Source organism: Ctenocephalides felis, unplaced genomic scaffold (assembly GCF_003426905.1).
Source record: "Ctenocephalides felis isolate EL2017-DRISC unplaced genomic scaffold, ASM342690v1 CF-g0.4_SCAFFOLD_03572, whole genome shotgun sequence".
NCBI lineage: Eukaryota > Metazoa > Arthropoda > Insecta > Siphonaptera > Pulicidae > Ctenocephalides > Ctenocephalides felis.
The window spans coordinates 30,726,175-30,748,511 of NW_020539726.1; the positions used below are offsets into that span (position 1 = coordinate 30,726,175).

The 22,337-nt window shown below is 29.9% G+C and overlaps 1 protein-coding gene across 1 annotated transcript in view; it reads left to right on the forward strand.

Moving 5' to 3' along the window:
• Window positions 1-22,337, forward strand: part of LOC113388361 — a gene marked incomplete in the record, with an annotated part of 523,664 nt that overhangs the window by 187,513 nt on the left and 313,814 nt on the right. Inside the window, 1 exon segment of the mRNA XM_026625747.1 lies at window positions 7,017-7,101.

The window sequence follows — 22,337 nt, forward strand, 5'->3', positions numbered from 1 at the left end:
TTTTGATAATATTCAAAATTTGGAGCCGATTGTTACCTGACGTCAACGTTTTCTCAAAAACGGCTAAACCGAGTTAAAAAAAAATTAAAAGCCAATCGACGTAAAGATAAAAACTATCGATTGTCAGTTTTGCACAACGACTAGCCAAGCCGTTTCTTTGTAATCAGCACAGATGCGTAAAATTTTACAATTTTACAATTCTGAATTGATTTCAAAATTCAAAAATGTTTTCGAAAGATACTAATTGGGAATCGCGTTGATTAGTTCTTAGAAAAAATCTACCGGGCAGTTTATTCGTAAATAAATATTCAAGTTTTTTGACGTTTTTGAATAAAATGTCTTAAACCAATTGATATAAATACAGATATGATAAGTATGTTTGAAGAACATCAATTTGAAATCGCAATGATGAGTTTTCAGTAAATGAGAAAATAGTATTTTCGAAATAAACATTTGAAAATTTTATCTAAATACCGGTGAATCAATCTTTGTGGTTTAGTTGATTATTTATATGTATCGATTATATTACGCTTTAAGGCTAAATGACACTCACGTATCCCGACCCTTTTTATGGCGACCCTTGCACTTTGGCCCAGTACAGAAGCAAGATAACACACAGTAGAAGTTGGAACAGAGATGTTCGCAAGTATGAGTTCGGACATCTGTCCGATTTATAGTCGAATGACGTACGAATTCTCTCCACCACCCTCAATCTACAATTTCAAACACTCCTATACATCTTAAGAAAGATATCTTATTCTTACTGGCAAGGAGTGTGAAGAGTTATATCTCACTCCTTGACGATTCGTCAACTCGGAACGAAATTGGATAGTTGATGGACATAGAATAATTTTTGACGAAAAATTAGTATTAAACTTTTAGAACTTAAAAGATACAATATTGTTTTACTATATGTATGTTTTACTATATGTAGTTATATAAGTAGTTGGTATTGATATTTTGCCTTGACGCAAGTTGCATGAGCTTTCCGATATGTGTAAATAATCAACTTTATCAAAAAAAAAAAAAAAAATCATTTACGAGTGATTATAAGTATTCTGATTAATAATTCTGTATTACACATAATTGAAAACGAACGAACACGTTAACTCGGAGTATTTTCTAAAAGCAAATATTCACAAATCAATAATTTTTATAATTAAACCAGTTTTCATAGGACTTTAACGGTTTATTTCAATTAAGACCAAGTACTTTATCGTTATACCAAAAAGTTCAGAAACCTTTGAAACGTAAAGAAATATAAAATAAAATATTTTCATTTTTTTGCGATAACTGTGACCTACCCTATGGTAATTTAAAAATACCAAATTTCGTTCGTAGTTGACAATTCGTCAAAGAGTGAGGTCTTCTTTTCTTAATTAACAAAAATAATAATTTTCATTAACTTCCCGAAGGACAAGTTTATATTTTTACCAAAAAAACGGTCCAGCTGTTTTTGAGAAAACGTCGATTTACGGCAAAAAATCTGTTCACACACACGCACACACACACACACACACACACATACTTTTTCCAAAATTGGTCTCATTCGATTCAGAATGGCTTGAAACGTCGAGAAAACAAAATCTTATAAACGAAATTTTTGATGAAAACATAAATTTCTCCTTCGGGAAGTTAATACAAAATTTTATATTTGTTAATTAGGAAAAAAAATCTCACTCTTTGACAAATTGTCAACTGCAAACAAAATTTGATATTTTTAAATTCCTATAGAGTAAGTTATAGTTATCGCAAAAAATTTAAAATATTTTACATTTTTTTACGTTTCAAAGGTATTTGAACTTTTTGGCATACCTTAGGAAAAATGGATGTATGTGTGTGTTCAGATACAAATTATTGTCAACGATTTTGAGAACACGGATTAACCGATTTAAATAATTCAGAAAACATTAAATTCAGATACATAGATGGGGGGACGTGACAAATTATTAGAGCTTTTTTAAGAAAAAACGTTTTTAGTACAGAAATTACCAGCAATTTGCTTTACCACACGAAGTCATGCACTTCTAGTTAATATATCTCTATTTTAAAATCTGTTTATTCTAAAATAATAAGCAGAGACTGCTAACATATATAAATCATACAATACAAAATTGATTACAAATACAATGTTAATTGGGTAGTTTTTTGGGCATGTTAAAACTCATTGTTCTCAATATACCTCGTTTCCTCAATGCTCTTTGTTTAACATCGAGTATGATTACTAAATTAAGAGTGATGATTATTAACATTTTGTACCTAATAACTTTCTAATTGGATTTGTTATTTATATTTTTTTAAATTATAATACTATAAGTAAAATTAATTATGGTTCATAAATATCGGTTCGTCCCAAAAGCGCGATCTAGGACTCTTGATTTTAATATTTTTTTATAATTCAACCAGCTTTTGTAACATTAGAATATTTTGAGATATTTGTTTATAAAGTCCAAACTTTACCATCGCAAATTTCATTAAGTATTAAGTTAAAGTATTACCATTTTTATAAAACTGATAAAGTGCACATTGATAAATAATTACTACACGCGCTGTATTACATATAAATTTTTCAATCCAAAAAATATTTCAAAATTTATATATATTTTTTTCTCCGAAACAAACGTCAATCCTTCTACATATAGGAAATTTCCTCGTCTCGAATGTAATATCGAATTTATTAAAGTTCAACTCGAGAAGGATATTCTTTGATATGGCTTAAAATGAAGATAAACTTTTCGAGATAAGTACTCTGAAATCTCAGCTTAAGAAACTTGCTTTCTCATACACGTGGAGAGAACTTATGAAGATAACAAAATTCAAGCCTATATATAACACCTTTCATCGAAAGGGGAAAATTTCCTTTTATTGTAAATAAAACGATTTTTCTTTTCCATATAACGATGAATAAAAACTGAATTTTTTTTTTAAATCATTTGTAATCACTTCAGAATTTAGTCAGTTGCTGCACAACATTTTTACTTGTAGTCAAATTATTATAAAATTTTTCTATTTGAACATCATGTCAAATTCTGAGAAATATAACACGCTATATAAGAATACAGATTTTAGATAGAGCAAAAATATATTTCAAATTCTGTTCGCAAGGCAGTGTCTGCATATATAATCTTTGCTTCATTTAGTAAGGGATCTAGTTTAAAATTTATTCCTGGCGAATTTTGCTTTCATACTGAATTTAAAAACCTAGATTAATTTTTATATGACATAAAATATATATCAATTTCCTTTTGTTTCTTCCATATCTATATTTTTTCAATACATTTCTTTCAGTATAGACTTTATACAAGTAATTGATTGTTGATTAAACTAAAATCTACCATAAATACAATGCTATAATAAATGTGTTTTACAAACAACTTATCAACTATTTCAACTGAATGTAAATTAATAATTAAGAATAAACGAGCTTGATTTTTACTACTACTTACGAAAATTTGTTCTAACTATTTTTCTACAAAAACCATTTATAAATTTTACTAATATCTGTTGCTGTACAGATGTATAAAAAAAACATTGAAAACAACAAGATAGGAGATAATAATTAAAAAATAAAATTTTTATTGATTAAATAAAACAAAATACGCATTATTTGCAAGAATCCAGTTATGGTAGTTTTGTTTTGACATATGTGCCTTCAGTAGGTTATGTTTTCTATGTAAATCAGTTCTTACATTAATAAAACCAACGTGTTTCCGATCACCTTCCATTATGTTTTATTTCAACTCTGAAAGGGGAGTGATGTGGTGTACAAGTAACTTCCGCATGATTTTGACAGTTTTTAGTGCCACTTAATATGAGAACTGCTACATAACATAACCTTGCCGGTTATTTGGTGAAAACTTTAAGTTTCAAAAATTTAACATACTATAATCTTAGCTAATATTACCTTAGCTCTTTGTCTATCTGACGTTTTGATATATCTTCGGCACTATTTTGTTATCGAAGCGTGGAAAAAATCGAAAAATCTGAAATTCAACAAAGTCAGGCGGTAAACAGACTATCACAGCCGACGTGAAATATTGAATATAAAAAAGGTTGTGTATCATTATCTTTTGGTTTGTATAAGATTCGTCACGTTCACGTTCACGTTTTTCGGTAAATATTGAGAAAAAATTCTATGTCAAAAGATACATGTGAGAATAAATATTATATGGGCATTTATAAAACATAGTCATATCACAAAACATTGTTACTATTGATTACAAATAGCAATTACAACAATTATTTCTGATACTCATTACTAATTGTACTACATATGTCATAGTTTGATCATTTCCAACTTTGTCACCATATAAACAGACAATACAATGTTATAAATGTTACTGCATGTCAATGATAATATTATCAATGCATTACCATTGTACATTGTTTCAAAATTAGCAAAAGCACTCCAAATCTACTCAAAGCGATAGATGAATCATGTATAAACTACTTGTATCGTGTATATATCATGTATCAGATGTATGTTACTGGACTATGGTGTTTGTTCGCCAGAAAATGTCAAAAATTAGATTTGCTGGTTATGTGAATTTGTTGTGAGTGTGTGAACAAGCACAAATTAGTTTCTGTATCCAGTAATAAGTATTGTTTTTTTTTTTTAAATAAAATGGTAAAAATATTTATTAACCAAATGTATTTTTGATCATTAAAGTTCTAATTTCGGAAATTTATCTAATCATGTACAATCAATATTTACAAATTATATGCTCAAAAATTTTTTAAAAATTTTAATTTATTAGCTGTACCCGCTCACGCTTCGCCGCATTTTACTTTCAATTAAAATAAAAAATTGAATAAAAATGCATCTTTGTTACATCTAGCCTATGAGTTTTCTTATTTCTCAGTCTGTTTACATGACTACTTGTCTACCAGTTTACCTGTCTACCAATTAACCTGTCAAGCTGTTTATCAATCCACAAGCTTACCAGTTGACTAATTTATGAATCCACTAATATACCTTCCAACCTGTTTATTGGTCCATCAATTTACCTGTTCAACAACTTACCTGCCTATCAATTAACCTATCCATCAATTTAGCTGTCTATCAATTTACCTGACTATCAATTCACCTGATTATCAATTCATCTGACTATCAATTCACCTGACTATCAATTTAGCTGACTATCAACCAATTTACCTGACTATCAATTTACCTGACTATTAATTTACCTGACTATCAACTTACCTGACTGTCAACTTACCTGACTGTCAATTCACCTAATTGTCAATTTACCTTACTATCAATTTGCCTAGCAACCAGTTTGCCTGACTATCAATTTATTTGTCAACCAATCAACAGGTCAACAGGTACTGTCATCCCGTTTTACATGTTTACCAATTGACCTGTCAACATTGACATATTTATCTGTCTACATATTTGTCTATCTACCAGATGTCCTGTCTACCAGTTTACCTAGTTACCAATTTACTTAGTTACCAATTTACTTGTCTACCTGTTCTTATGTCTGGGTTTGTATCTGTCTACCTGTTAACCTATTTATTTGTTGACATATCTGTCAGTTACCTATCTACCGGCCTTTTATTTGAAAAATGCCAATTAATTAAAAAAGATATAATTACTATGATAATTATTACAAAATTTAGGGTCATACGTGTTTTCATAAATAATGAAAATTGACCGAAAAAATAAAAAAAAAACTCCAGGGCGGTCAAACCCTACCACTTGGCTTCAATCAAAATATTCGAAAACCTGTCCGGGAACTTACATAACAATTTCCAAAATTTTCACGGCGACCAGACGTTCGGTTTATAAATACATAACAATCACACAAACATAGACTGGCATCGATCCATTTTTATTAAACTTATTTCAACGAATCTAGAAACGTAATATTCTTTTTAATCCCCGCCCACAAGCCTTTTATTTTCACGTCGCCCACATCACTCCCCCACAAATTTTATTCTATGCTTCATATACAGATCCACCATGCATATTTATAATCATAATCTACATTTTCAGAATAAGTTTTTAATTTGGATTTTAATTGTTAAATTTTTTTTTTTATCCTTGCACATTGGTTAATATTGCTGAAGAGTATTTCATATGTCTTTTCTACATCTGTGTATTTTTTCGTTTTATTCTTTCAAATTTGCTCTGCCAATTTTGCTTCGACATATGACCTATATATGTATATAGGTATGGGTATATATGTTGCATTCAGAAACATGTATTCAGTTTGAGGAAGGTCCAACAAAAATTGTGTTATCTGATCCGTCAGAAAAAGAGAACGAAGTGTGAGGAACGGACGTCTTTTGAGTTTTTCTAACACATGCTCGGAAATAAATGTTTAGGGAACACGAGAAATCATTTTCACTGTATCCCTATATTGCTACCAAAATCCACAAAAAAATAACAATGGAATAAATGCACATGTACAAAATAAATGGATATTAGAAGTATAATAATGACCGCAATTTTTGTCTACTTAAATTTTTTTTTTTTTAAATTAAGCATAAAGCAAAATACATATATTCATGTCTCCTCATACCTTTTCTTGCAAATAATTCTTTCAATATTTTTAAAATTCATTAGTTATTTAGTGTAACAATTCTGACTAAAATAATTACTTTTTTCAACTGTATAGCTCCAAGCCAATTGTTACATTTACTCGTCATGAAGAAGTTGCAGAATTTTGTATATAGACGAGTATATTCGTCCAAAGTTTAGAACAGTGATCATTGCTAATTAATTGAACTTTTTGAAACAAACTATGTATTATCTGAATTTTGATACTATGGCTGTATAAAATAAGTAGTAGTAAATGACATTTTATTTTGGCAAGCATGAACTTTCCGAAATATGTAAATAATATATTCAATCAATAAGAATTAAGATGTAGCTATTGTAATACTAATTTCTACTCTTTATTTTGTTGAGTTTTTGGTTTTTATCAAAAAGTGTTTTTATTTTCTTTATTTAGTTTGTGTTTTCAGATTGATATTCATGATTGTAATAATAAATCCCTTTTTTTCAACAGATGTTCAACCAGTACTTTGTGTTAGACGATTATATTCGTCATGATTCGGAGGACACAAAACTTTGCGCACTTGGCAAAAAATAATGTAAGTTACATTTCTTAATTATTGTATAAATATTTTAAATTGTTGGCATGTTATTTGGAAATCCCAAAATTTTACAAATTTTATTCGATCATCAGTAAAGGTCATACTTGGACGATAGTAGCAGTTTACAAATATTGAGTGAATACTTTTTAACAAGAATTCAGTTGGTTTGTTACAAGAAAATCGCCAAAATTCATAAATTTTACTCTTACATTCTTAAAAAAAGAGTGCGCGTAAGGTTCACACGCGATTGAAGTCATCAAAAGTCAAATAAGTATTTTATATATAATATTGTATATTATTTGCTTCTATACAATATGGCATTTAAGTAAAAAAAAAATACATTCATCAGTGTCAATTATATATAATGATAAAATTATAAATGATATATTTAAAATAGCATTAAAAATACGTATAATATTTAAAAACAATAATGCAATTAAAGTCATACTTCAAATATGACATGATCGGTTTCTCATTGTAATCAGCATTTTGAAATTAACCTTCATTAGAGATATGAAGTAATTGCTGATTAATAAATTTCTATAATATTTATTCACACAGTGGACTACGTTAAACAACGCCTAAACAAATATTGTTTTTGAAATATCATGTAATAATTGTATTTGAAGAACTTCATATAATTAAAATTAACATACATTCATTGACTGATGGTATGCTATTACTTTTTCATTGGAGGTATAATCTCATTCTCTGAACAGCTGTAATATCTGTTTTGCCTAAAAAAAAATCCATTTTAATATCTTCAAAGATTTATAGAAACTACGAATAATAAAGAAATAATTTCTAATCAATTAACTTACTTTTAGTACAAATGCTTAATTTGTTTTATTATTTTCAAGGAACAGGGTAAAATATTATTCTGATTCAAGCATTTTTCATTAAATCAAAATTTGTACTACGATGTAACTTTAAAATATTTATTTATCTATGCCGATTTGCTTGTTAATATCGGTACGCATACAACGTTGACGCCGATACGCATACAACAGATCTCTATTCACATACAACGACTAATCACAATCGACCCGTATAGAAATGATATAATCGATATCCAATGACGAATCATTGGCACTCGACTCTTATCTTATCATAGTCGCGCCTTAAGAAGTTTTACTTAAATATTCAGCTTGCATTTAGCTTGCTGATTATATCAAAACCACATAGTTTCACCTGTTTTATTTGATCTTCATATAGTCTAGATTTGAAAACCAAAAATGACAGTCCATAATTACAGTACCAAACATACACTTGGGTGATGTATTCATCTGTTTCATTTGTGACTTTCAAAATTTTACTCAAACAGCCTACATTTTCATTATTAGCTTTACAGTCTATTATAAATTACCCATGTTTCCTCTATTTTAACCTCAAACGAACATATACCTACATATGCAATATACGTCTCGGGGAAAAAGCAATATGTGCCTAAAGCATATTCTCGGCCTATTTCCTTTTTCTTCGATTCACGAAAAGAGAAAAAACCTGCGGCAATTTTTGTTTCGGAATAACTTACATCAAACACGCATCTCCTCCGAGAAGTTTTTCTCCTTGTGATTATTTTAATATATTAGCAGACTCAATAATGGCAATAACGCATTGTGCTTTAGTCATAGTTAAATTAATTTTCTTGATGGCCAAGTTAATGTAATTGGACAAAGTTTGAAAACTTTGGTATTTAGCAATAGTGGAAATATACGAGTAAAAAACTAGATGTTAAGATGTATGATGAGCGAAATGCTACATTATTAATTTATTTGTGTAATTGAGTTCCATACTGACTTATGCTTTGAGAGGAATCTCAGTTGATGGATTTTTTTTTTGTACTCGCTATATTATATTTGTTGAAGTAAAACTTTATCAGGCGCCGTACAAATGCAACGAAAATAGCGTTACGCCCGAACTGTACCTCATTCGCTTTTGATGAAATATCAACAAGGAAATCGGCATAGATAAATAAACATTTTAAAGTTACATCGTAGTACAAATCTTAATTTAATGAAAAATGCCTGAATCAGAAGAATATTTTACCCTGTTCCTTGAAAATAATTAAACAAATCGAACATTTCGGCCGTGTACTAAATGTAAGTTTATTGATTAGAAATTATTTCTATATTATTCGTAGCTTCTATATATTTTTTAAGTTATTAAAATAGAAAATATTTTTAGGCAACACAAATATTACAGTTGTTCAAAGAATGAGATTATATCGACAGCAATAAAGTAAAAAAAATACAAGCGAAAACAATATTTGTTTAGGCGTTGTTTGACATAATCTACTTATATTATTATAGAATTTATTAATCAGAAATAACTCAATTTTTTTAATGAAGGTAGATTTCTAAATGCTAATTACAATGACAAACCGATCATGCCATATTTGAAGTATAACTTTAATTACATTATTGTTTTTGAATATTATACATATTTTTAATGCTATAATGGTTGACACTGATAAATGTGTGCATCACGAGTGTTACCATATAACTAATAAACATTATTCAAAATTGTTTTATGATGTATTTATTTATACCTAAATGCCATCTTATACTATAGCAAATAAGTTTTACTTCAATCGCGTGTGAACCTTACGCGCACTCTTTTTTTTGCAAAGAATTGCTGGGAACTTTATCTTTACTGATTACCATTATTGGTAAACTCCACACACATCAGGAATCAAATATCCTAGAATCCTTTGTCTCTAATGCGGTTTGTAATTACAAATGTAACCGCTTTCATCTCCCGAAACCACAGTAAGCACTCCTTGGCAATACAAGCCGTTGGTTTCTCGTGTAAGATCGAGGATTAAGTAGTTGATCTTATGTGGAGACACACAAAATTACACACGCACACACACGTGCATATACTAGTATATATACTAGCCGGTCCGTCAAACGTTGCTTAGCCATAAGATTTAAGATCAAATCAGAAAATTAACTCACTGATTATGTTCGTAGAAGTGTGTGGTTTATAACTGAAAAAAGTAGCTAACACAAATTAAATGGATCGTTTAACCACTGCAACGCATGTCTCATATAAATATTCCTAGGATATATTAAAAGTTGTTGGAAGTGCCAGTCTAATCTGAAACTGATCACTTTTAAATTAAAGCATTTGGTTATTCAAGGTTTTAGTATATTATTACCGCGCTCTTAATTAATTTATTAGTTAATGAACTATATAGAAAAATGTGAATATTTACTAGCTTTCCAAAGGAGAATTCATGTTTTTATAAAAAAAAACTATTTGCTAATTTTATGTTTTCTCGACGGTTCCAGCCATTCTCAATCGGATGAGACCAGATTTACAACATGTATGTGTATGTGTGTGGATTTGTGTTTGAATGTGAACAGATTTTTTACCTTAATTCGACGTTTTCTTAAAAACAGGTGAACAGATTTCAAAAATTTACAAGCCATTCGCTATTTCTCGATGAGGACCGTCGTTCACCAGATATTTGCGACGTTTGGCCTAGCCGTTTTTTAGTAATTAACAAAAAAAATGGAAAAATTCCACGTTTAGCCAAAAGTCTGACTAGACTTCAAAAATTCAAAAATTATTTGTAATATATTATTTGGAAATGGTGAAGTTGACTTTTGAACAAAGAACGGCCAAGCCGTTTCTTCGTAATTAACTGTTGTACAGTATTTGTCATTGAAATTTTTTATGTCAATAGACATCATGGTCCTAAAAATCACACTAAAATATTACGGTTTTACAACAAGTCGTATAATTTTAAAAAATCATTAAAATTAGAAAAAATTGATTGTCAAAATTTGTGTCGAATGTCGCTTTCTTTGATTTCACAAATTTAAGTAATTTTTTTAGAATCAGCAAAAAAATAAGTCTACAAAACTTTTCTAGTTCTGTAAAAAATGTTACTATCATTTAATTATTAAAATAATGAAAATCTAAAATCATTATTTCAACGTTATTTTATCTAAATATCTAAATCTTAATTTCAGTTGATGAAGTCAATTATTACGCATTTCGAGAAATTCATGCAACTTGCCTTAAGGCAAAATGCCACTTTCAAATATATTTTTTTCACATTTTCCTCTGTATCTCCAAAACCGCTGGCTCAGCCTTTCCAAAAATTTAATCAATTCTTCATTTCGTGAATACAAGTAAAATATTTTTTGAATCAATCAAATCGGGCGCTCCGTTAGCTCAAAAACTGAATTAACATTTTTGGCTGTTTTTGCCCCATATCTTCCAAACGACTAGACCTGCATTTGCCAAAAACTAATAAGCGCGTCTCTCCATCAGTAGGAATCGAATATTTTTTTAATCATTAGACAATCGTGGGCAAAAATTTTAGAAATAATTGATACATGTATGTGTGTGAGAGAGAGTGTCTATGTGTATGTATGTTTGGATAAAATTTTTATCTACGAGTGTCTAATGATTCAAAAAAATATTCGATTCTTACTGATGGGGAGACGTGCTTCTTAGTTTACTTTTGGAAAAACGTCGACAAAAGGTCAAAAATCTGTTCACAGACACACACACACATACTTGATCCATCCAATCATTAGACAATCGTAGACAAAAATTTTATCGAAACATAGATATACATACACTCTCTCTCACACACACATACATGCATAAATTATTTCTAAGGTATGCCAAAACGCTCAAAAAACTTTGAAACGTATTATTCTCTTTGATTATACGTTATTCTCTTTTGCGATTACTATAACTTACACTATGGGAAGTTAATTGTGTATTTAATTTTACTCATATTATTATTTTCATTTGCATTATTTGCAGTATTATACACACACACACACACACACACATATATATATATATATATATATATATATATATATATATATATATATATATATATATATATATATATATATATACATGCATAAAGATCTCGGATTGTTCATTCATCGTATAAAGGTTTATGACTGTACTGTTTTATTTGATCCACTCGGTCTCACCATAAAGGCAGTTTTATTGCAAAACCGGAAAGCTCTTTTGTGTTGTTTATTAGATTTAATACACGCCGTTTAATTGCTAAAAGGCCAGAAACAAAGAAACGGCATTTGCACAAGCTAAATATATCCCTATTTTATTAGATTTATTGTTGAACTCTACTCTGCTCTGCTCTGGTAAAAGACCACTAAGATATGTATTTTTAGCACAATGGGATTCCAATTACGGTTTATAAATTATCTCGACTCTATTAGGAGAACAGGATCAGCGTAAATACATTGTTTTGGTATGGGTAATAATTATTTTCAGCATTAATTTTTTTGCAATCTCAAAATTTATAATAAAGATGTCTTAAAACGGTATAGGTGTAGGATTACTCTATCATCAATTGTGAAATGAATTTGTATTCAAATCTCAATAAAATTGGTCTTGTATGTAGATCTACCAAGTGCCTTAAGGTATCGCCATTGTTATAAATTAATAATAAAATATTTTTAATAAAAAATACTTTAAGATAAATAAACATATAAGACGTATCACGCATAAGAAACAAAATTTTTGCATTGACATACGTATAAAACACTAAGCAATTGCTATTTAAATTAGAATTCTAATATTATTAACATCCCGAAGGAAAAGTTTGCTTTCATAAAAAAATCTGATTCGCAGTTCGAAGTCTGCTTTCATAAAAAATGTTTTCTCGACGTTTCAAGCCATTCTCGCTTTTTTCTGAATCAAAATTTTGAATTCAAAAACCGTTCGAAAAATATTGGTTGCGAATCGTGCTGAATAGTTTTTAGGAAAGATCGGCCGGGCCGTTTTCTTGTAATAAAGTGTTAAAAAAATTTTTTCGATGATTTTTTATTATTATTTTTTTATTGTAGTCCATAATTGTAGATACCATAGTCTTCTAGATCATGCTTAAATATTTCGGCGTTACGACAATTGATTTAACTTTAAAAATTCGTCAAAGTTTGCGTAAATTGGTATCTTTTTTTTGGCATTTGTCAAAATTAGGCCTTTCATCGACGTTTTCTCAAAAACGCCTGAACCGATTTCAGAAATTTAAAAGCCATTCGATGTATTTCGATGAGAACTATCGTTTGTCAGTTTTAGGCAACCACCTGCATAGCCGTTTCTTTGTAATTTAAAAAAAAAGTAAACTTTTGTCCACATTTAAGCTTATGCTACCGAATCGATTTTTAAAAATCAAAAACTGTTCGAAAGATATAAGTTGGGAATGATACGGATTAGTTCTAGGTGAAAATCTACCGAGTCGTTTTCTTGTAATTAGCTGTTGTTGAAAAAAAAATTAAGCCGATTTTTATGGAACTTTTTTTAGCGATCTATATCATGGTCTTATAGAACTTACTGAAATATCATGGCCTTACGATAAGTCGTTTAATTTTAAACATTCATCAAAGTTTGAGAAAATGAGTAGTTTTTTTGACGTTAGTTAAAATTAAAATTAAACGATTTACTTGGTATAGCGATGGAGTACTTGGTCTTAATGAGCATACTAAACCATAGGTGTACTACGGAAACTGGTTTAATTATAATAATTATTGATTTTTGAAAATTTGCTCTTAGAAAATACTGCGAGTTAACGTGTTTGTTCGTTTTCAAATATGTGTTACAAATCCGCTCGGGATACTTTTAATCACTCATAAATTTATTTTTCATTGATTATGTAGATAATTTACACATATCGGTTAGTTCATGTAACTTGCCTCAAGGTAAAATACCAATACCAACTAGTTTTTAATAACAATCACCAATTAATTTTAATATCAATTAGTTTTTTGAGTTAAGTTTTCAGTACCATAATATGTGATTTTTGGTGGTGCGACTTTTCTGGATTTTTTATGCTTTTTATTTTTTGTTCACATAGATGAGACAAGTGGAAGGTCACTATCTGCTGTCTGTTTCCAGTTCTTGATAAAGGAGTTTGATACTACCGGACTTGGAAATAATTCCAGTCACGCATTCACCCCAGAAATTGCCTTGTCAAATATTACAGAGAAAAGATAAACATAGGGCTGGTCGACAGTTTTTAAACACACTTTGAAAATTTAATATAAAAACAAACACGAATACTTTTTCGAGTGATTTTTATTTCATTTAAAAAATGTCAAGTGTAAATAAAATATTTTTTTAACATAGAATATTATATAGAATTATACTATTCAAAGAAATCCTTTGTTTATTTTTAACTTTTCATAGGGTAACTTACAGTAATCCCAAAAAATCGAAAATGAATTATTTTATATAGTGATGGCCCATTTAAAAATTGGAATTTATCGATAGCAACTTGCCTGTAGGCTACACCGTGCGGAATTTGAAGTTCCAATATATGGGAAAAAATCTAAGAATTTTGAGACCTTTCTAACGATGTATAATATTTTATATGTTTTCTTTACAGAAATATCTAAACCGTAAGATCACTAGATGGACCAATTGTTATCTTTATGTTTCAAAGATTTCTGAACAATTTGACATACTTCAGAAAATATTGATATATGAGGGTGTGTGAGTGTATGTGTATGTGACTGTGTGTGTGCGATTTGAATGATTCAGAAAATTCAGAAAGGAGACGTGCTGATTAGTTTCTGATCAAGGCAGGTCCAGCCGTTATAAAGATATGGGGCAAAAAGAGCCTAAAATGGTAATTTAGTTTTTGCGAGAACGAAACGTCCGATTTGAATGATTCAGAAAACATTTAACTTGTATTGACAAAATGAACAACCGATGAAATTTTTGGAAATGCAGGTCGAGCGTTTTGGGCAATTCAATAAAAAAATAATGTCATTTGGCGGTCAAAAATTATCATTAGACATATGCAAATCAGATTATCAGATATTTTATAAAGATTATAATAATAAGTACGAATTTTGTGTGTATTTCTATTGGTTTTGTACCTATTTTTACACGTTTAACTACGACGCGGCGCTTCCGCGCTTTGATATTATGGCTTTAAAAGAGATATGCAGCTATGAGCATTCTTAAAAAAGTTCAAAGTTTTCAAATAAAATATATATTACAAAAAAAATTTTTTTTTCAGATAGATCAAAATTATTCAAAAATTTCAAATTTCTCAAAAATCTGATGTTTTATAAGTTTTGAAAAAAATTCAATTTTAGTTTTTGGTACGGGAAGTTCCAGTATTTTTCCTCAAGGTGCTATGCCATGCATCACTGCAACCAATTTATTCAGAGTTATTAAAGCAAATGTTAACATAAAACTAAAACTTTTACAAGTCAGTGACGTCATTTTTATAATATGTATGTTCAAAACTCAAATCATCAATACTAGGCTATTACTGACTTCATAATAATATTTCAAAAATATGAAGCAACTACTAGATTTTATTAGAATCATGAATGAATTTGTATATTTTTAATTTTTTTAACTTCCCGTAGGGCAAGTTATAGTAATCGCAAAAAAATCGAAAATGAATTTTTTTATATATCTTTACGTTTCAAAACCTTCTGAACATTTTGGCATACCTTAGAAAAAATGAATGTATGTGTGTGTTTACATTCCTATGGGTTCCGAACCAATGTTTATCCATTTGTTCGGCGACATGCAGTCTCTATGCAGTTAAAGCAGTACGATTCCTTTGAAAAAAAAGTTCAGAAGTTAAAAATAATGTTACTTGGATGTCAAAAATAATCATTAGACATATGCACATCAAATTATCTAATATTTTATAGAGATTATAATAATAAGTACGAATTTTTTGTGTATTTCGATTGGATTTGTACCTATTTTTACACGTTGAACTACGACGCGGCGCTTCCGCGATTTGATATTATGACTCTAAAAGAGTTACGCAGCGATCTTTATGAGCAATCTAGAAAAAGTTCAAAGTTCAGAATTTACAAAATATTTCAAAATAATTTTTTCTTTAAAAAGTCTTTTTTTTCAAAAAGAAAGTAAATTTTTGTCAAAAATTTATAATTTCTCAAAAATCTAATTTTTTCAGAGTTATGTTTTTCAAAAATGTTAATCTTTTTTGAAAAAAGTAATTTTTGGTACGGGAAGTTCCAGCAATTTTTAATTTTCACTTAGTGAGTAATATTTTCCCAGCTCTCCCACTATGAAAGGAAGGACGTAAAGAGATAGAGAGAATATAGACAGGGTGTAGAATGGCTGTTACACATATGGCGTCGTAACAAGGGGGTATCATGAACCAAGTATCTTATAATACTGCATTATACGATATGAAACGTCAAATGAAACGACTTGAACTTGTTTTATATTTTTTAATTTGAATAATTAAATACATTATTATTTCAAATCTATATTAGTGCAAATAACATCAAACTTTTTCTTTTACAAATATGGACCTATTATTGCTGTCCAAATTTAAGGGCTTTAAAATAAAAACTGAACGAATCGTACCAAGTTAAAATGCATAAATCGGATTTTATAACTCGAAAACTTTCCTCTAGCTTTTTAGTAATTTCTCAATTGTAATAATGTAGTTATATCATATATTATTCACAAAATTTATTTATATATTTTGATAAATTCAAAATTCATCCACTGAGCAACAAGTTTTTTGAAACTTGCATTTTGTCATTGAAATTTGAAATTTTTTCAATATGTAAAAAATCGACTTTTTAATATTTTTAAGCAAATTGAAGTCAGTTTATCCATACTGTTGTTATAAATGTCAATAGTCAGGACATTCGTTTGAACTCTAAATATTATAAATCTTAACTCGGAAAACAAACAAAAAATCAAATATGAAAATCCTTATAAAACTAGTTGTGATTATTTTGCATTACGGCAAGTTGTATGAACTTCCAGATATGTAAACATAATTAACAATAAATAATGTGAATTGAGTTTTAGCTGATTAGGTAAAATGTTCAACTGTTTATTCAATTAGTTGGTATTAGTATTTTGCCTTGAGGCAAGTTACATGGACTTCCCGATGTGTGTAAATAATCAATTCAAGAGAGCTCGTAGATTTTCAACTCAAACTAATCAGTATCATTCCTAACTAATATCTTTCGAAGAGTTTTTGATTTTTTTAAATCGATTCGGTAGTAGAAGCTTAAATGTGAACGAAAAGTTTAACACTTTTGTGTTCAAATTACAAAAAACGGCTCGGCCGATCGTCGCACAAAACTAAGAAACGATAATCCTCATCGAAATATATAAATGGTTTATAAACTTCTGAAATCGATTTAGGCGTTTTTGAGCAAACGTCGATGAACGGTCTAATTTTGGCAAATGCCAAAAAAACGATACTAATTTTTGCAACTTTTGACGAATTTTTAAAGCTAAACGAAAATGTCCTAAGGCTGTAATATTTTAGTATGATCTAGAGAAGACTATGGTATCTACCGTCAAAAAAATAATAACAAACATCGACGAAAAAAAAAGTTTATCACTTTATTACAAGAAAACGGCCCGGCCGATCTCTACCAAAAACTAATCAGCGCGATTCCTAACCAATATCTTTTGAACGGTTTTTTAATTTTCAAAATCGTGGACGAAAATTGTTACACTGCTATTTATAAAAAAAAGCCTGGCCGATCGTCGCACAAAACCGACAAACAATAGTCCTCAACGAGATACATCGAATGACTTTTAAATTTTTGGAATCGGTCCAGCCGTTTTTGTTTGAACATTGAATTACGGCATAAAATCTGTTCACATGCACACACATACACATACACACACATTTTCCAAAGGTGGTCTCATTCGATTCAGAATGGCTGGAAACGTCGAGAAAACATAAAATTAGCGAATCGGATTTTTTTATGAAAACAAACTTCTTCTTCGGAAACCAGGGCAAAGAATTTCATTATGAACAGAAAAAATATACGATCTGCATCAGATTTTTAAAATTGACTAAATATTGTAGCAGGTACCTTATATATAATAATGAGCAAAGCTTCTCGAAGCTTGAAGCGCTCCAATAAGCTTTACTATCGCATCCAAATAATTTCAGCAAAATATCGAGAGCATCTAAATAAAGTCATTCATCTCGTCGACATAATTATCTCGAATATTCCGATCGGAATTAAACACGATTTAGCAATTCCGCGCTCGTAAATGACGCGCCACGTCGCCTCACAAATTGGGGCTCGGGAATTGGGACCAGCACCATACCATGGGGGGCCCTGGGAATTGGGGCTGGGACTACGCAGACTACAACTGCACAGACTACATCTGCTGGCTGGCTGAGTGATGAATTGAGAGCAGTCACTCGAAAACCGAATTACTGAAATTGATTCCAGCAAGCGAGAAACGAAGCTGTTATGTAATGACTTGCTTAGTAAAGAGAAGGCGCGACAAATGGATGGATGGATGGATGGATGGTATGGATTTTTGAGTATCCTCTCTTCCAGCGAATGAGATGATATTGAATATTAATATTTATATTAATATAAAATTTTGCGTGCTTTTTGTGATGGGCTGATGTGACATTCAATGCAATATACGTATTTTAAATATTAATAGCAAATTATCAAGACATCATTGGATTTTGCCTCAGGACAAAATTTAACTAGTGGTGTATGGCATCGTGCCTTAAGGCAAATTGCAGAAACTTCCCGTACGTAACGAAATGTTCGAGGAATATTAAATGTTTTCAAATACATTATTTTAAATATTGTAAAGTCTAATATTTATAAGAAGTTGAAATTATTTATTTTAAGTATATGACAACTTTAGTCAGAATTCAAATTGAATTATTTTCGATATACAAAAAAAAAATTTGGAAAAAAAAAATTGAAAAAAAAAATTAAACAATTTTTTTCCAAAAGCAATTATTTTGTTAAAACAAGCAAAAAGTCTTTGAATCATTCAAATCGGACGGTAGACGGTTCTATCAAAGACTGCCATTTTTTGCACATTTATCTCTGTATCTTCGAAATAGCAGGACCTGTATATCAAAATTTTATCAAAAGCCTCATAATTGCAATAAAATGATCTTAATTACTAGAACTGACATAAATTCATAGATTTTAATCGAATTGATCACAAATAACAAAAAATAAGTTCCATAAAAACCACCGTCAAAATATACTTTTGAAGGAGCGATATACATTTGAATTGACTACTTCGACAAGACTGTGACAATGACGCTCAACATCTGACTTTGCCAAAAACTAATCACGTCTTCTCCCAATCATTACGAAATGAATGTTTTTCAGATCATTTAAATCGGATGCTCCGCTCTCTCTAAAAATCGATGTCTATTTTCTGAACTCTTTGCTCCGTATCTCCGTAACGGTTGTACCTGCCTTTGCCAAAAACTAATGAGCACATCTCTCTATCAATAGCAATCGAATGCTTTCTGAACCATTCAAATCCGCTGATCCGTGCGTCCGAAAACGTGGACAAAAAATTGTGTCCGTACATACATACACACGCACATACATACAAACACACATTCATTTGTTCTGAGGTATGCCAAAATGTCCAGAAACCTTTTTCAACTGAACGATTGATACGTCATTTACGTAGTCCTTGATATTATTTAACGATTTAAATTAATTGTAACATTTTTTACACAATTAGAAATGTTTTGTAGGCTAATTTTTTCGCTTATTTAAAAAACTGGCTTCTAAATTTGTGATTTAAAATTTTGACTCATCACATCACAGAAGCGACTTTTGACACAAGTTTTGACTACTAGATTGTTCCAACTTTAATGTTTTTTAAATTAAACGACTTGTCGTGTGACCGTAATATTTCAATATGTTCTTTAGAACCACGATTTCCATGAACATAAAATAAAAAAAAAATTCAACAGTTAATTTCGAAGAAACAGCTCGTTCGGTCTTTGTCCAATACTAATCAGAGCACTATTCCCAAATAATATCTTTCGAGGAGTTTTTGAATGTTCAAGGAAAAAAGATTCAGATTTTTTGGCTAAAATGTGGACGAAACTGTTTCACTTTTCTCTTAATTACTAAGAAACGGCTTGGCATATTGTCTTATTGAGATATGTCGAGTGGCTTATAATTTTTTTTTTCAAATCTCTTCAGGCGTTTTTGAGTATAAACGTCTATAAAAGTTCTAATTTTGACAAATGCCAAAAGAATGTCATTTTTGTAAACTTTGTCAATTTTTTAAAATTGAACGACTTGTCATAAGATTTTAATATTTTAGTAAAATCTAGAAAACCATGATATATGCACCTCGTCAAAAAAAATAATAGTTACTAGAAACTAATTAGGTCGATTTCCAATAACGAAACATTTTCCGAATTTGTAGAATCGAATTGCGAGCTAAAACGTTCATTTTTTTGCTATTTACAAAGAAAAGAGTTGGCCGACTGGATCGAAGTCCTTATCGAGTAACAATGAATGACTTTTAAATTTTTAAAATCGGTCAAGCTGTGTTTGTGAAAAAGTCGATAAAATAATCGGAAATCAGCGCTCTCATACAAACACGTACACATTTTTTCCAAACTCGGTCGGTCTCATTCAATTTAATCGATTGAAACGTCGAGAAAATATAAAATTAGCGAATCGGATCTTTTGATGAAAACAAACTTTTCCTTCGAGAAGTAGTTAGAAATTTTATGGCATTTGTTGATATTCGAGATGATCAATAATAATCAAATTTATTATATGGTCTGCATGATTTTTTTTAAAACAACCATAACAAGGCGGTTTAACTATAAATTGTACAGCCAGTGTGCTCTCGGTGGGAAAGAGCGTTATGATGTATTCAGCTTTAATAATACTTGTGTGCTTAATTAATTCTGGCGAGCATGCTATTTAACTAGGATTTACATGAAAGCGATTCTCTCTTCTGTTCTGTCGAATAACCTAACTAAACCCTTTACCGTGACGTACATTTCATAGTAGTAATACTACAGAACAGACCTTTCAAAAGTGACCCGTCAAAGCAAGGAATTAATATTCTAGGCACGCCCTTTATTGCCACCATGGAAATTGCTAAGAGAGTGACGAACTATTAGGAAATGAACGAGTTGAATAATATACAAATTTTAATTTCACTAAATACCATAACTTTCATGATGCTTGTGATATTAGAGAAGAATGTTTGGAGTTTCAACAAATTAAGACTATTTGGAAATTGATAATGAATTATTTCCAACTTATATAAATATATATTACAAGATATTGTTTACAACTAGTTGATATTGGTATTTAGCCTTGAGGCAAGTTACATGAAGTTTCCGATATGTTAAAATAATCGACTTAATCAAAAAAATAAATTAATTTTTGAGTGATATTTGAAAACGAACGAACACGTGAACTCGGAGTATTTTCTAAAGCCAAATTTTCACAAATTCATAATTTTTATAATTAAACAAGTAGGACTTTAATGGTTTAGCATGTTTATTATGACCAAGTACTATATCGTTATACCAAGTAAAAATTTTAATTTTAACAAACGTCAAAAAAACTACTCGTTTTCCCAAACATTGACGAGTTTTTAAAATTAAACTACTTGTCGTAAGGCCGTAACATCTCAGTAAGTTCTTTAAAACCATGATATATATTGCTAAAAAAAGTTTCATAAAAAAGCTTAATTTTTTTTAAACAGTTAATTACAAGAAAACGACTCGGTAGATTTGCTCCTAAAACTTATCAGTATCATTCCCAACGAATATCTTTCAAACAATTTTTGGTTTGTGAAAACCGATTCGGTAGTTTGAGCTTAAATGTGGACGAAAAGTTGAACACTTTTTTCCAAATTTCAAAGAAACGACTCAGCCGATCGTCGCTCAAACTTGACAAGCTCCTCAATTGAGTTACGTCAAAGGGTTTTTAAATTTCTGAAATTTTTTGAGAAAACGTCGATGAAATGTCTAATTTCGACAAGTGCAAAAACAGCGATACTAATTTTTGCAAACTTTGACAAATTTTTAAAACTAAACGAGTTGTCGTAGGGCCGTAATATTTTAGTATGATTTCTAGAAGACTATAGTATCTACCGTCAAAAAAATAATAATAAAAATCGTCGAATTTTTTATTTTCTACACTTAATTACAAGAAAACGGCCCGGCCGATCTCTACCAAAAACTAATCAGCATCTTTCCGTTCAGTAACAAAACGCTAGTCCTTTTTGAGATACATCGAATGGTTTTTAAATGTTTGAAATCGGACCAGCCGTTTTTGAAAAAAATTCGATATACGACAAAAAATCACTGCTTGCACACGCATACACATACACACACACACACATACTATTACCAAATTTGGTCTCATTCGATTTAGAATGACTTGAAACGTCGAAAAAACATAAAATTAGCGAATCGGATT